This window comes from Stegostoma tigrinum, chromosome 26, assembly GCF_030684315.1.
Source record: "Stegostoma tigrinum isolate sSteTig4 chromosome 26, sSteTig4.hap1, whole genome shotgun sequence".
NCBI classification, from domain to species: domain Eukaryota; kingdom Metazoa; phylum Chordata; class Chondrichthyes; order Orectolobiformes; family Stegostomatidae; genus Stegostoma; species Stegostoma tigrinum.
Genome location: NC_081379.1, coordinates 51,257,808 through 51,271,690, shown reverse-complemented (window position 1 = coordinate 51,271,690; position 13,883 = coordinate 51,257,808). Strand labels below are relative to the sequence as shown.

The window sequence follows — 13,883 nt, the reverse complement described above, 5'->3', positions numbered from 1 at the left end:
TGAGTATGGGAGTTGGGATGTCATGTTGTAGGGCATGGGTTAAGCCACTTTTAGAACGCTGTGTTCAATTCTGGTCTCCCTGCAGGATGAAAGATATTGTTAAACTTGAAAGTGTTCAAAGAAGATTTACAAGGATGTTGTTGGGATTGGAGTGTTTGAGCTGCAGGGAGAGACTGAATAGGTTGGTACAATTTTTGTTTTGAATGTCAGAAGCTGAAGGGTGACCTTATAGACGTTGATAAAATCATGAGGGTGATGGTGTGTTTTCCACAGTAGGGGAGGCCAAATCTAGAGGGCATAGGTTTAAGGTGAGATGCGGTGAAATTAAAAGGGACCTGAGGGGTAATTTTTTTACACAGAAGGTTGCATGTGTGTGGAATAAGCTGCCACAGAAAATGATGGAGGTGGGTATGATTACAACACTTAAAAGGCATCTGAATGGATACATGAGTAGGAAAGAGTTCAGAGGGATATGGGTCAAATATTAGTTAATGGGACCAGATCCATTTAGGATATCAAGTCAGCATGGATGAGTTGGTCCAAAAGGGTTTGTTTCTGTGCTATATTCTCCCTGTTGAATACTTCAGTTGTATGTGTCTCGAGCACATTCCACGAACTGAGCTCCAAACCTGAACTGCTCACTAAGTTCGTTGAATGCTGACCTTGTTCTTTTTATGAGCCAGAATAGTTTCTGTTTATCTACAGTATCCAGCATGCTCATGATTTTGAAAACCTCTCTGTCAGATCTATTCTTCGTTTTCTTGTCTACAAGGAGAACAGTTCCCTTTCTTCAATCAGTCTTCATTACTCAAATTTCTCATTCCTGGAACAGTTCTTGTCAACCGCTCCCCAGTGCATTCACAGCTTTGATGTAATGTGGCATTCATAAATATACAAAATTCTCCAGTGGAGGTCCAGCAAGTGTCTTTTCCAGTTCAACATCACCTTCTTGCTCTTGTACTCAAGGGTTCCCCCAGTAAAGTTGAGAATTCTGTATGCTTTATTTACAGAACTATTCATCAGTCCTGACACCTTCAATGATTAATGCACATAGACACTCTTAAGGATAGTACTTTTTTGAAGACACTATATATCTACATGTGCTTTCCATCTCACATTAAACTTCATCTGCCATAGGTTTAAGGTGAGAGAGGAAAGATTTAAGAGTTGAGGGGCAACGTTCTAGCAGAATGTCATACATGTATGATATGAGCGTGTATAGAGTAGCTGGTGGAAGTGGGTGCAATTGCAACATTAAAAGGCATCTGGACAGGTATATGAACAGGTAGGGTTAAGAAGGATATGGGCCAAAATCTGGAAAACAGGACTGGATCAGTTTGGGATATCTGGTCAGAATGGGCATATTGGAGTGAAGGATCTGTTATCACGCTGTATGACTCTGACTCTATTCTAATGCTAATTGTCCTGGTCTCTCCCACTATTTTGTGCACCCAGCTACTCCTCACTGATATTAACCCCTGAACCCCAAGCTCCTGCTGATTTACTTTAAGCCCTCTCCAAATGCTCTGCTGCAAGGAACTTAGTGCCAGCTCTATTTAGCTACAAACAGTCCAACATGAATGGCTGCCATCTGTCCCAGAATGGGTCACAGTGACCGAGGAGTCAGGAGGGAGGTGAGTGTTGCATCTGTGCACACCTGTGGGGCATGTCTGTGTGTAGGATCAGCCCAGTAGGGGAGGAGGGGTGATATTGGAATGTCACTTCAGGTCAGGGGTTTGGAAAGTCTGGAGATATGAGGATGTCATAAGGTCATAGCAGAAATGAGAGACGGAGAGTATGGGGGGTGTAATCAAGTCAGGTTGATCGGCTGGAAGGCAGTGGTCAAGTGGTGTTTGGATGGAGAATAATTGACAGGGGTGTAAGATGTAATAGGGAAGGGGGATGTTTAAGATTGAGTTTGGGTCTATTTAATATTTACCCAGAAGTCAGAGTGGGTTTTGAGCTTAATTGAGTCTCACTTGTTAACCCAAATTATAATAAGTTTTTGAAGTTATAAAGGGCTTTTTCAGAAGCTTGCAAACGTGGGAGACTTGTCTATTGGAAAGTTCAGAACCCCAGAAAATTCCCATGGAATCTATTACTTGAGGTTTCTGCATAGTCACCATGCACAACTCCAATCTATTTGAATTGAAATAATCTATCCTGCTCCAATGCCCTTCTGACCAGTGGACTTTACAGAGAAGGCAATGCAGAGAAGATTCCCTTGACCAATTCATTGGAGTTTAATAGAATGAGAGGTGATCCTGTTGAAACTGATATAACTGGTATAAACGGCTGAACTAGCCCATCTTTCCAACCTTCTCAGATGGTCCCCACCTGTGCCTAGCAGGCCATTGCTTCCTGGGGTGGCACAGTGGCTCAGTGGTTAGCACTGCTGCCTCACAGCACCAGGGACCTGGGTTCAATTCCACCCTCAGGTGACTGTCTGTGTGAACGAGTTTTAAGAAGTTTGTGAGTTCTGTGTAAAGTTTGCATTTCTCCCCTTGTCTCCTTGTTTCCTCCAGGCGCCCTGGTTTCCTCCCTCAGTCCAAAGATATGCGGGCTGTGTGGATTGGCCATGCTAAATTGCCCATGGCGTTCAGGGAATGTGTAGATTAGGTGGTTTATAGGGGGATGCTGTGAGGTTTGGTGTGGACTTGTTGGGCCAAAGGGCCTGTTTCCACAGTGTAGGGATTCTATGGTCACAGAATCACTACGGTGCAGAAGGAGGCCATTCAGTCTATTGTACCTGCTAAATAAGCATCGTGACTCAGTGCCTTTTTCCCCATAGCCTTGCAAACTATTTCAATTCAAACATTCATCAAATGATGTCTTGAATATCCCAACTGAGCCTGCCTGTCTCCTTCACATTTCCAGGCAGCGCATTCCACACCCTCCTATTCACTGTGACAAAGTTTTTTTCTGACTACACATCTACTATGACCAGGCACATTGTGGTTTTGATACATTAATAGGGTTTATCATTGGTGTCAGAGAGATTCATTGCCCTGTGTTGAAGTGTAGATTAACACGGTTTTAACTGATGTTGCAGAGGTGTATTACACGATGTGAACGTGTACATTAATTGTGTTTATTACTGGTGTACCCAAGCTTCGTCATACAATGTTACAGTGTAGACTGATCAGGATTATTGCCAATGTACCAGATCTTGATTACCCTGCACTACAGGGTAGATTGATAGGGTTCAATTACTGGTATTACGGGCCTATACTACACTGCGTTAGACTGTAATTTAAGAAGGTTTATTCTTGGTGGCGGAGAACTTTATTACACTGTGCTAAGGTGCACATTCGTGTAATAGAACCTTATTATCCACCGTGTTAGAGTGTATATTGATAGTGATTATTACTGGTGTTACAGATCTTCATTACACTTTTGTTAGAATAAGGTATATTACTAGTGTAACAGATTTATTTCACTTTACGAGATTGTAAATTGATACAGTTTTGTTCCTAGCGCAACAGAGTATTATTACTGTTAGAGTGTAGATTGGCAATCTCGAAGATGAAAGGTCTGAAGGTGGATAAATAACCTGCACCAGATTGACTGCACCCCACAATTCTGAAGGAGATTGCTGAGAACGCTGTAGAGGCATTGTTGGTGATCTTTCAGGAACCATTGGAAGTAGGGAGCTTCCTAGAGGAACAGGAACAGGAAAGTGTAAGATCTCTCAGTCACTAACTTCCAAAACATTCCTATTTTATCATAAGACCATAAGACACAAAAGCAGAAATTAGGATATTCAGCTCATCATGTCTGCTCTGACATTCAATCATTGCTGATAAGTTCCTCAACCCCATTCTCTTGCTTTCTCCCCAAAACCCTTGATCATGTTGACAATCAAGAACCTATGTATCTCTATCTTAAATGTACTCAATGACCTGGCTTCCATAGCATTCTGCTGCAGTGAATTCCATAGTTTCACCATTCTCTTGCTGAAGAAGTTTCTCCTTATCTACGGTTTAAAAGGTCTCCCCTTTCCTCTAAAGGCTGCACCCTCGAGTCCTAGTCTCTCCTACCACTGGAAACGTTCCCAGCATCCACTCTGTCCAAACCATTCAGTATTCTGTAAGTTTCAACTAGATTCCTCCTCATCCTTAGTACAGACCCAACGTCTTCAAAAGTTCCTCATATGTTCAGCTTTTCATTCCTGAATTTCTCATCATTTCTCCTGAAATTATAACTAGTCAATGGGAACAGATTTGATCTGAGATCAAGGGGCAAATGCTCTGATCGCATCTAGTGTGTATTTTGTGAAAGACTGGGCAGGGTCTCAGTTGTGGAGTAGTCATTCTTACAGCCTGTTCTTCTTCCTCTCTCTGTCCATGTTTAACCTGACACCTCCAGCTGTTTCTCCGACACATTGAAAACACATATCAAACAAAACTCATGACCCGCTGTCACATCCATCATGCATATCTTGTGCCCATTGGTGGTACTTCTACATGAAACGTGGCCAACAAGCGTTTCATTTCTAACACATTCACTTCTCTCTTTTTCGTCTTCCCCTCCCCCCAACCCCACTTTCTCATTGTTTTCTCTCTCGATCACTATGCTTTGGCTACATTAGCAATGGAACTATCACATTTGGTGGGGAGGAAGGGTTGGCAGATTGGGAAAGGAGTGATGTGGTCCATCCACAGACCAAGCGCAAAGTGAAGCTGGGGTTGCTGTCAGAGTCATAGAAATGTACAGCATGGAAACCGGCCGCTTAGTCTAACTTGACCATGAAGATGAGATATCCTAGACAAATCTTGGCCCATGTCCCTCTAAACCTTCCCTATTCATGTGCCCATCCAGATGCCTTTTAAATGTTTTAATTGTACCAGCTTCCACCACTTTCTCTGGCTGCTCATTCCGAATACACACCACTCTCTATGTAAAAACATTCCCCCTTAAGTCCCTTATAAAGCTTTCCCCTCTCACCTAAAACCTCTGCCCTCGATTTTTGGCCTCCTCCACGTTGGGGAAAAGACCTTGTGTATTTTGCCTATCCATGACCCTCATGATTTTATAAACCTTATAAAGTCACCCCTCCAACGCTCCAAGGAATATAGCCCTGGCCTTATCATTGTCAATTGTCACATTGGAAGATGTCATTAGCACACCAGAAAGTGATGACAAGTCAGGGTTCAGAGGTGAGTATAGTCACCATCACAAGAGCTAAAAGCTAAAAGTTCTGAATGTGAATAAATCACTCGGACCAGATGAACTACACCCCAGAGTTCCGAAGGCATTGGTGGTGATTATTCAGGAATCATTGGAGTCAGGGAGGGTCCTAAAGAACTGGAAAAAGACTGATATAACACGCCTATTTAAGTAGGGTGAGAGGCCTAAGACAGGAATCTATTAGCCGGTTAGCCTGACCTCATTCATTGGTACAAATTTAGAGTCCATTATTAAGGATGAAGTTGATGAGCAGTCAGAACTGCATGGTAAAATAGGGCTGAGTTGGCATGACTGTTAAGGCCTTACAAATCAAAAATAGATTCTTGAACAGAATAACAATCAAATTAGACGAAGGAGACACCATAGATGTGCTTTATCTGGATATCCAGAAGGCCTTGACAAGGTGCCCCACAGCAAATGTGCTAAATTAGTGTAAAGTTGTGGCGTGGACAGAAGATTGGATGACTGACAGAAAGCAGAAAGTAGGGATAAAAGTGTCTTTTCCAGGATGGCAGCTGGTGCTAGTGGAGGGAAGGTCATTAATCAAGCAACTGAAGATGATTGGGTCTGGGATGCTACCATATTCCTATATGTCAGGTAATACTGTAACCAGCAGAGAGTTTGCCCCTTAGTTTTGCCAAGGCTCCATGATGGCATACATGGTCGAATGTAGCCTTGATGCCAAGGTCCATCATTCTCATTTCACCCCTGGAATTCAGTGGTTTTGTCCATGCTTGAACTAAGGCTGTAATAAGTTCAGGAGCTGAGTGGCCCTGGCCAATCCCAGGTTATTGTTGAGCAGGTGCTGCTTGATGCCAATGTTGATGACACCTTCCATCACTGTACTGATTGAGAGTACAGTGATGGGACAGTAATTGGCTTGTTGGATTTGTCATACTTTTTGTGTACAGGACATGCTGGGGTAATTTTTCACATTATTGGGTAGATGCCAGCATTGAACTGTGCTGGAAAAGCTTTACCAGAGCAGCAAGTTCTGGAACACAAATCTTCCGTACTATTGCCAGAATGCTGTCAGAGCTTGTAGCCTTTGCAATATCCAGTGTCTCCAATCATTTCTTCATGTGGCTTTAATCAAATTGGCTGAAGACTAGTATCTGTAATACTGGGGACCTCTGAAGGAGGCCAAGATGGATCATCCACTCAGCACTTCTGGCTGAAGATTGTTTCAGCCTTCTCTTTTTCACTGATGATTTGGCTTGTCCATCATGGAGGACGGATATATTTATGGAGCTTCCTTTTCCAGTGAATCTTTTAACTATACACCATCATTTATGACATGGATTTGTGAGCAGGAAGTCACGTCTGACAAATCTTGCAGTGTTTTTTGAAGAGGTAACCAAAAGGATCTATGAAGGTACGGTAGTGGATGTTGTTTATGTGGACTTTAGTCAGGCCTTTGACAAGGTCCCACACGGCAGGCTAGTCATGAAGGTTAGGTTGCATGGGATTGAGAGAAAGCTAGCAAATTGGATTCAAAACTGGCTTGATGGTAAGAAGCAGAGGGTGATAGTTGAGGGTTGTTCCTCAGACTGGAGGTCTGTAACTAGCAGTGTGCCACAGGGGTCAGTGCTGGGACCTTTGTTATTTGTTATTCACATAAACAATCTGGATGTGAATGTACATGGCATGTTTAGTAAATCTGAAGATGATACAAAATTAGGAGGTGATGTTGATAGTGCGCAAGGTTATCAAAAATCAGAGGGATCTTGGATCAGATGGGGAAATTGACTGAGGATTGGCAAATGCAATTCAATACAGATAAGTGTGAAGTGTTGCACTTTCAAAAGTCAAACCAAGGTAGGACTTGTACAGGAAATGTTAAGTCCTGAGATGTGTAATGGAACAGAGGGACCTCGGAGTATAAGTACGTAGTTGGTTGAAGGCAGCACCACATGTAGACGGGGTGTTGAAGGCATTTAGCATGTTGACTTTCAGTAGTCAAGGAACTGAGTATCGGAATTGGGATGTTATGTTACAGTTGTATAAGTCATTGGTGAGGCCACATGAGGTGTATTATGTAAGTTTTGGTCACCTTGTTATAGGAAAGACATAGCTAAATTGGAAAGTGTGCAAAGGAAATTTACAAGGATATTGTCAGAACTAATAGGCCTGACTTATAGGGAGAGGTTGGCCAGGATAGGACTCCATTTCTTGGAACGTCAGAGAATGAGGGATGACCTTATTGAGGTGTATAAAATCACGAGGAGCATAGATAGGATGAATGCCTATCGTCTTCTTCTCAGGAATGGGGAATTGAAAACAAGAGGGCATAGGTTTAAGATGAGAGGGGATAGATTTAAGAAGGATCTGAGGGGCAATTTCTTCACTCAGAGTAGCCAGGGTATGGAATGGGCTGCTGGAGAAAGTGGTTGAAGCAGGTACAACTGCAACATTTAAAAACCATTTGGATCTGTAGATGGATGGAAAGGGTTTAGAGGGATGTGGATCAAATGCGGACAATTGGAACGAGCTGAGTGGGTACCCTGTTTGGGCTGATGGGCCTGTTTCCATGCTGTATCATTCTATGACTCTATGACTTGATGTGACAGACTGCAGAGGTTAGATCTGATCCAATGGTTTTGGGTTTGCTTATTTCTGCCTATCACTTACTGACTATGTTGTTTGGTATGCAAATATTTCTGTTTGGTATCTTCACCAGGTTTATACGTTTTTTTTTTAGGTATGCCTGTTGCTGTTCCTGCCATATCCTCCTGCGCTGTACCTGGCTTGATGGTAATAGGGGCTATGCCAGGCTGTAAAGTTGCAGATTATGCTAGAGTATGATTCTGTTGCTGTTGATGGCCCGCAGCATCTCATGTATGACCAGTCTTAAGTTGGATCTGCTTGAAGTCTGTCCATTTGGCACGGCAATACCACCACACGAGGGAGGGTATTTTCAATGTAAATGCCAGACTTCAGCTTCTCAAGGACTGTGCAGTGATCGCTGTTACCAATACTGTCGTGTACATTTACATCAGCAGCTAGCAGATTGTGAAAGATGAGGTTGAGTATGCTTTTTCCCCTCTTATCAGTTTCTTCATCACCTGCTGTAGAGCCAGTCTAGCAGCTATGTCCTTTAGGGCACAACCAGCTCAATCAGTAATGCTGCTGCTAAGCCACTCTTGGTGATGGACAACCAGAGTATGTTTTGCACCCTTGTCTGATTCAGTCTTTCCTCCAAGTGGCGCTCAACATTGAGGAGTACTTATTCATCAGCTGAGCGAGAACAGCACATGGCAATCAGCAAGTGGTTTCCCTGCCCATATTTAAACTGAAAACTTCGTGGGGTCCAGAGGACTCTCAGGGAAATTCCATCCTGACTGTATCACATCCTGCCACTTCTGTTGCGTCTGTCCTGCTGATGAGACAAGGCATATCAAGGCACAGTGACGGTGGTGTCTGGGACATTGTCTGTCAGGTATGATTCTATAAGTACGATTGTATCAAGCTGTTGAATGATTAATGTCTATGAGATAGCTCTCCCAATTTTGTTACTAGCCTCCAGATGTTAGTAAGAAGGACTTTGCAGGATTAACAGGGTTGTCTCTGCTGTTATCTTTTCCAGTGTCCAGGTAGGTAGCAATTCTCTGTGATCATGGGAACTGCAGATGCTGGCGAATCCAAGATAATGAAATGTGAGGCTGGATGAACACAGCAGGCCCAGCAGCATCTCAGGAGCACAAAAGCTGATGTTTCGGGCCTAGAAGTTTCATTGTTTCATTGAAAATCGTTGTGATTAATACAACAGTGATCATTTCACAGGGCAGTTGAGAGTCAACCAGATAGGTATGGGTGTGGAATCACATGAAGGCCAGACCAGGTGAGGATAGCAGATTTCTTGCCCTGAAGGACATTAGCAAGCCAGGTGGACTTTTTCAACAATCGGCAATGGTTTCATGGTCACCAATAGATTCTTAATTCCAGTTATTTTTAACTGCATTCAAATTCCACCATCTTTGGTGACGGGATTTGAACCCGGGTCCCCAGAGTTGAGTTTCTGGATTAATGGTCTAGCAAAAATTAGGAAGGCTAATGCAATGTTTGTATCATTTTTAAAAGGGCTAGAATGCAAGAACAGATACGTACTGCTGCGGATGTATAAGACCCTGGTCAGACTGCCATTGGAATCTTGTCAGTAGTTTTGGGTTCTGTATTTAAGGAAGGATGTGCTGGTATTGAAGGAGGTTCAGAGGAGGGTTACAAAAATGGAGCCAAGGATGAAGGGCTTGCCATATGAGGAGAAGTTGAGAACTCTAGCTCTGTATTCGGCAGAGTTTGAAAGGATCAGAGAGGATCTCATTGAAACTTAACAGAATATTGAAAATCAATAAATGTGGAGGTAGAAAAGCACAGCAGGTCAGATAGCATCAGATGAGCAGAACAGCCTTATGTTGTCTCAGCTGCTGTGCTTTTCTAGCTCCACACTTATTGACTCTAGCCTCCAGCACCTGCAGTCCTTTCTGTCTCCAAGTCCCAGAATACTGAGAGGCCTGGAAAGAATGGACATGAAGATATTTCTATTAGTAAGAGACTAGGGAACAGCTTTAGAGTGAAAGGACTACCCTTCAGAACTGAAATGAGGAGTAATTTGTTCAGCCAGAGGGTGGTGAATCTTGTGGAACTCATTGGTGCAGAAGTCTGTGGAGGCCAAATCATTGAATGTATGTAAGACATAGATTGGAATGTTCTTGATTAGCAAGAAGATAAAGGGTTATTGGAGGAGGCAGGAGAATCTGGTTAGAACATAGAACATTACAGCGCAGTACAGGCCCTTTGACCCTCGATGTTGCACCGACCTGTGAAACTAATCTGAAGCCCATCTAACCCACACTATCCGTTAAGATCCATATGTTTATCCAATGACAATTTAAATGTCCTTTAAAATTGGTGAGTCTACTACTGTTGCAGGCAGGGCATTCCACGCTCTTACAACTCTCTGAGTAAAGAACCTACCTCTGGCATCTGTCCTATATCCATCACCCCTCAGTTTAAAGCTATGTCCCGTCATGCTAGCCATCATCATCCTAGGAAAAAGACTCTCACTGTCCACCCTATCCAATCCTCTGATCATCTTGTATGTCTCTATTAAGTTGCCTCTTAACCTTCTTCTCTCTAACAAAAACAGCCTCAAGTCCCTCAACCTTTCCTCATAAGACCTTCCATCCATACCAGGCAACATTCTGGTAAATCTCCTCTGCATCCTTTCCAGTGCTTCTACATCCCTCCTATAATGCAGCAACCAGAACTGTACGCAATGCTCCAAGTACGACTGCACCAGAATTTTGTACAGCTGCAACATGACCTCATGGCTCCGAAACGCAATCCCTCTACCAATAAAACCTAACATACCGTATGCCTTCTTAACAACCCTATCAACCTGGGTGACAACTTTCAGGGATCTATGCACATGGACCCCAAGGTCTCTCTGCTCGTCCACACTACCAAAAATCTTACCATTAGTCCAGTACTCTCTATTCCTGTCACTCCTTCCAAAGTGAATCATCTCTCACTTTTCCACATTAAACCCCATTTGCCACCTCTCAGCCCAGATTTGCAGCTTATCTATGTCCCACTGTAACCCGCAACATCCTTCTGCACTATCCACAACTCCACTGACTTTAGCGTCATCCGCAAATTTACTAACCCATCCTTCTACGCCCTCATCCAGGTCATTTATAAAAATGACAAACAGCAGAGGCCCCAAAACAGATCCTTGCGGTACACCAGTAGTAACTGAACTCCAGGACGAACATTCCCCATTAACCACCACCCTCTGTCTTCTTGCAGCTAGCCAATTTCTGATCCAAACCACTAAATCACTCTCAATCCCACGACTCCACTTTTTATGCAATAGCCTATCATGGGGAACCTTATGAAACGCTTTACTAAAATCCATATACACCACATCAACTGCTTTACCCTCATCCACCTGTTTGGTCACCTTCTCAAAGAACTCAAATGGTTTGTGAGGCACGACCAACCTTCACAAAACTGTGTTGACTATCCCTAATCAAATTATTCCTTTCTAGATGATTATAAATCCTATCTCTTGTAATCCTCTCCGACACTTTACCCACAACCGAAGTAAGATTCACTGGTCTATAATTACCAGGATTGTCTCTACTCCCCTTCTTGAACAAGGGGACATTTGCTATCCTCCAGTCTTCTTGCACTATTCCTGTAGACAATGATGGTTGAGAAGCGAATCAGCTATGATCAAATTGCAGAGGAGACTCAGTGGGCTGAATGACTTAATTCTGCTCTAATATCTTATCTTATGATGTTGAAATGGATAAGGCACTTGTTTGATCACAGCTGGAGTATTGTGACATATTTGGAAGAATGTGAACTCATTGTAGAGGGTGTGGAAGCAATTAACAAGAATATTTGGGAAATGACAAATTTCAGTTATGAGGAATAGATTGAGGAGATTATCACTGTTTTTCTTGGATAGAAGAAGTTTGAGTGGAGATTTGATAGCGGTTTCCAAAATCATGACCAGGCTAAATTCAGTAGAATGGGAGAAGCTGCAAGAATGAGATGGCATAGATTTGAAGTGGTGTGTAAAAGAAGCAACAAATGATTTGAGGAATTATTTTAGGGTGAGACACACAGTGCCTGGAAATGAGGTGGAGGTAGGTTTAATTGAGGCATTCCAGTGGAAATTGTATGACCATTTGGTTCAAAATAGCATGCAAAAGTATGGGCAAAAAGGAGATTGACACCAGGTAACGATGTTCATTTGAAGAGCCACTACAGCACAATGGTCCAAATGGTCTCCTTCTGTGACATAATAATTTTGTGATACATTTGTATTCTTTAAAGAGCATTGGCAACTTCATATGAATGAAGCTACCATCACAGTAACCAAGTGTAAAAATTAAACCAATTATCTATCGAGCCAGATTTAGTTCTGGGATGTGACTTGTTCAATGCTGTCTTCAACTGGGGCAATGGCAATTGCCATTACAAAGACATGGCTGCATGGTGATCAATACTGGAAACTTCAGCTTTAAGAAGCAACAGTTAAAAGAAAAAGAAGATAAATTACTCTGAATAAGGAACAAGATTGATAAGTTAGTAAGAGAGGCGCTCAGTAACATAGAAGCATGGAAAATAGATGAAAAACTGAGCCATCATTAAATATCATGAAGGCTGATCCCAATCTCGACACCATACACACACTCCCTTCCCATACTCAATATTATTTAGGGTCTAGAAATCTATTTCTTTATCAAGTATATTTAATTACTTGGCCACCAAAGCCTACTTACAAATAGGTCCTCAAGGGCCCCACCGTCTGAATAAAGAAATTTCTCCTCCTCTCAGTTCAAAATTCTATCCTGAGGCAGTGAACCCCTTTTTCTACACTTGGTTGCCATTCTGGTCAACCCTTCAGAATTTCGTACATTTCAATTAGATTCCTTCTCATTTTTCTTGGGTCCAGTGAAGACTAGTGAACTCGAGTCTCTCTTCAAACAATATGTTGCCATCACAAGAATCTGTCTGGTGAGCCTTACTTAAATTCTCCCTCTGGCAAGCGTATATGTTATCTCTTGTTACTTATTAACAAGATCAGAACTGCACACAATACTCCAGGTGTTATCTCACACTTGCTCTATATCATGTTGATAAAATGCACTTTCTCCTGTACTTAAAGTCCTCAGTAAAGGCTAACATACCATTTACCTTCTTAACTGCTTGCTGTACCTATATGTATGCCTGCTCTCAGCGGCTGGTGTACACAGGCACCCATTTCCCTTTGTACATCAACATTTCCTAAACTGTAGGAATTCTTCTGCCATCTTATCATTGCACACGTGGTTTTGCCAGTGTGCATACACTCTAAGGTACCCATGAATACTGGAGCAACCTTGTTACGTGCATTTTTTAATTTTAGTTTAGTACCATCTCCAGCCTACCTCAGCATCACTGTATAGTGGCCTTTAGACAACTCCTACTGATATTTTTGCGCCTTGTTGCTTCTTAGTTCTGACCGATTCTACATATATTTTCCAAGGTATTGTCCTTCATTAATAACAAAAACAGAAATTGTTGAGGTTCTCAGCAGGTCTGGCTGCATTTTTTGAAGAGAAAACAGCAAACGTTTCAAGTCCAGTGATCTTTCTTCAGAACATTTGAAGAATTTCTGTTCACAGATGCTGCCAGGCCAGGACTCGCCATGCTAAAATTGCCCGTAGTGTTCAGGGATGCATAGATTAGGTGGGTTGTAGGTAGATGGGTCCGGATGGGATGCTCTGAGGGTCGGTGGACCTAAGGGCCTGTTTCAACACTGTAGGGATTCTATGATACAGTTCTTTATTCACGTTTTATTATTCTGCTGATTCCGCATTTTACTAAGCGCAAAACACCAAAACTCTCTGTCTTCTTTGCTTGTCCTTTCTGAATATATACCTTGGATGTTTGGTTCCCAGCCATTGTTACTCTGAAGCCACACCTCAGTGATAACATTTACATCATTATCTATTTATAACATTTCAGATGCGATACATGTAGGTTTCCCTTTTGAACACAGTATTTTTACATTTTTGTGCGATTGCTGTATTTGGTACGAAGCCGTTTTCAGCCGTGTCTTCCAACTTTGTTTCCTACTTTTCTATCTTTGACCTTGCCGGGCGGGGCGGGGCAAGAGAGGGTTTGGGGGCGGGGTA

At 42.5% G+C, this 13,883-nt stretch overlaps 1 long non-coding RNA gene across 1 annotated transcript in view; it reads right to left on the bottom strand.

Annotated features, from left to right (window-relative positions):
• Nucleotides 1–3,394: 3,394 nt before the first annotated feature.
• The window catches only part of LOC125464223 (uncharacterized), a 42,770-nt gene continuing 32,281 nt past the window's right edge, over nucleotides 3,395–13,883 (bottom strand). Inside the window, exon 3 of the long non-coding RNA XR_007249984.2 lies at nucleotides 3,395–3,657. This is a non-coding gene — a long non-coding RNA (uncharacterized LOC125464223). The remainder of the gene's footprint in view (nucleotides 3,658–13,883) is intronic.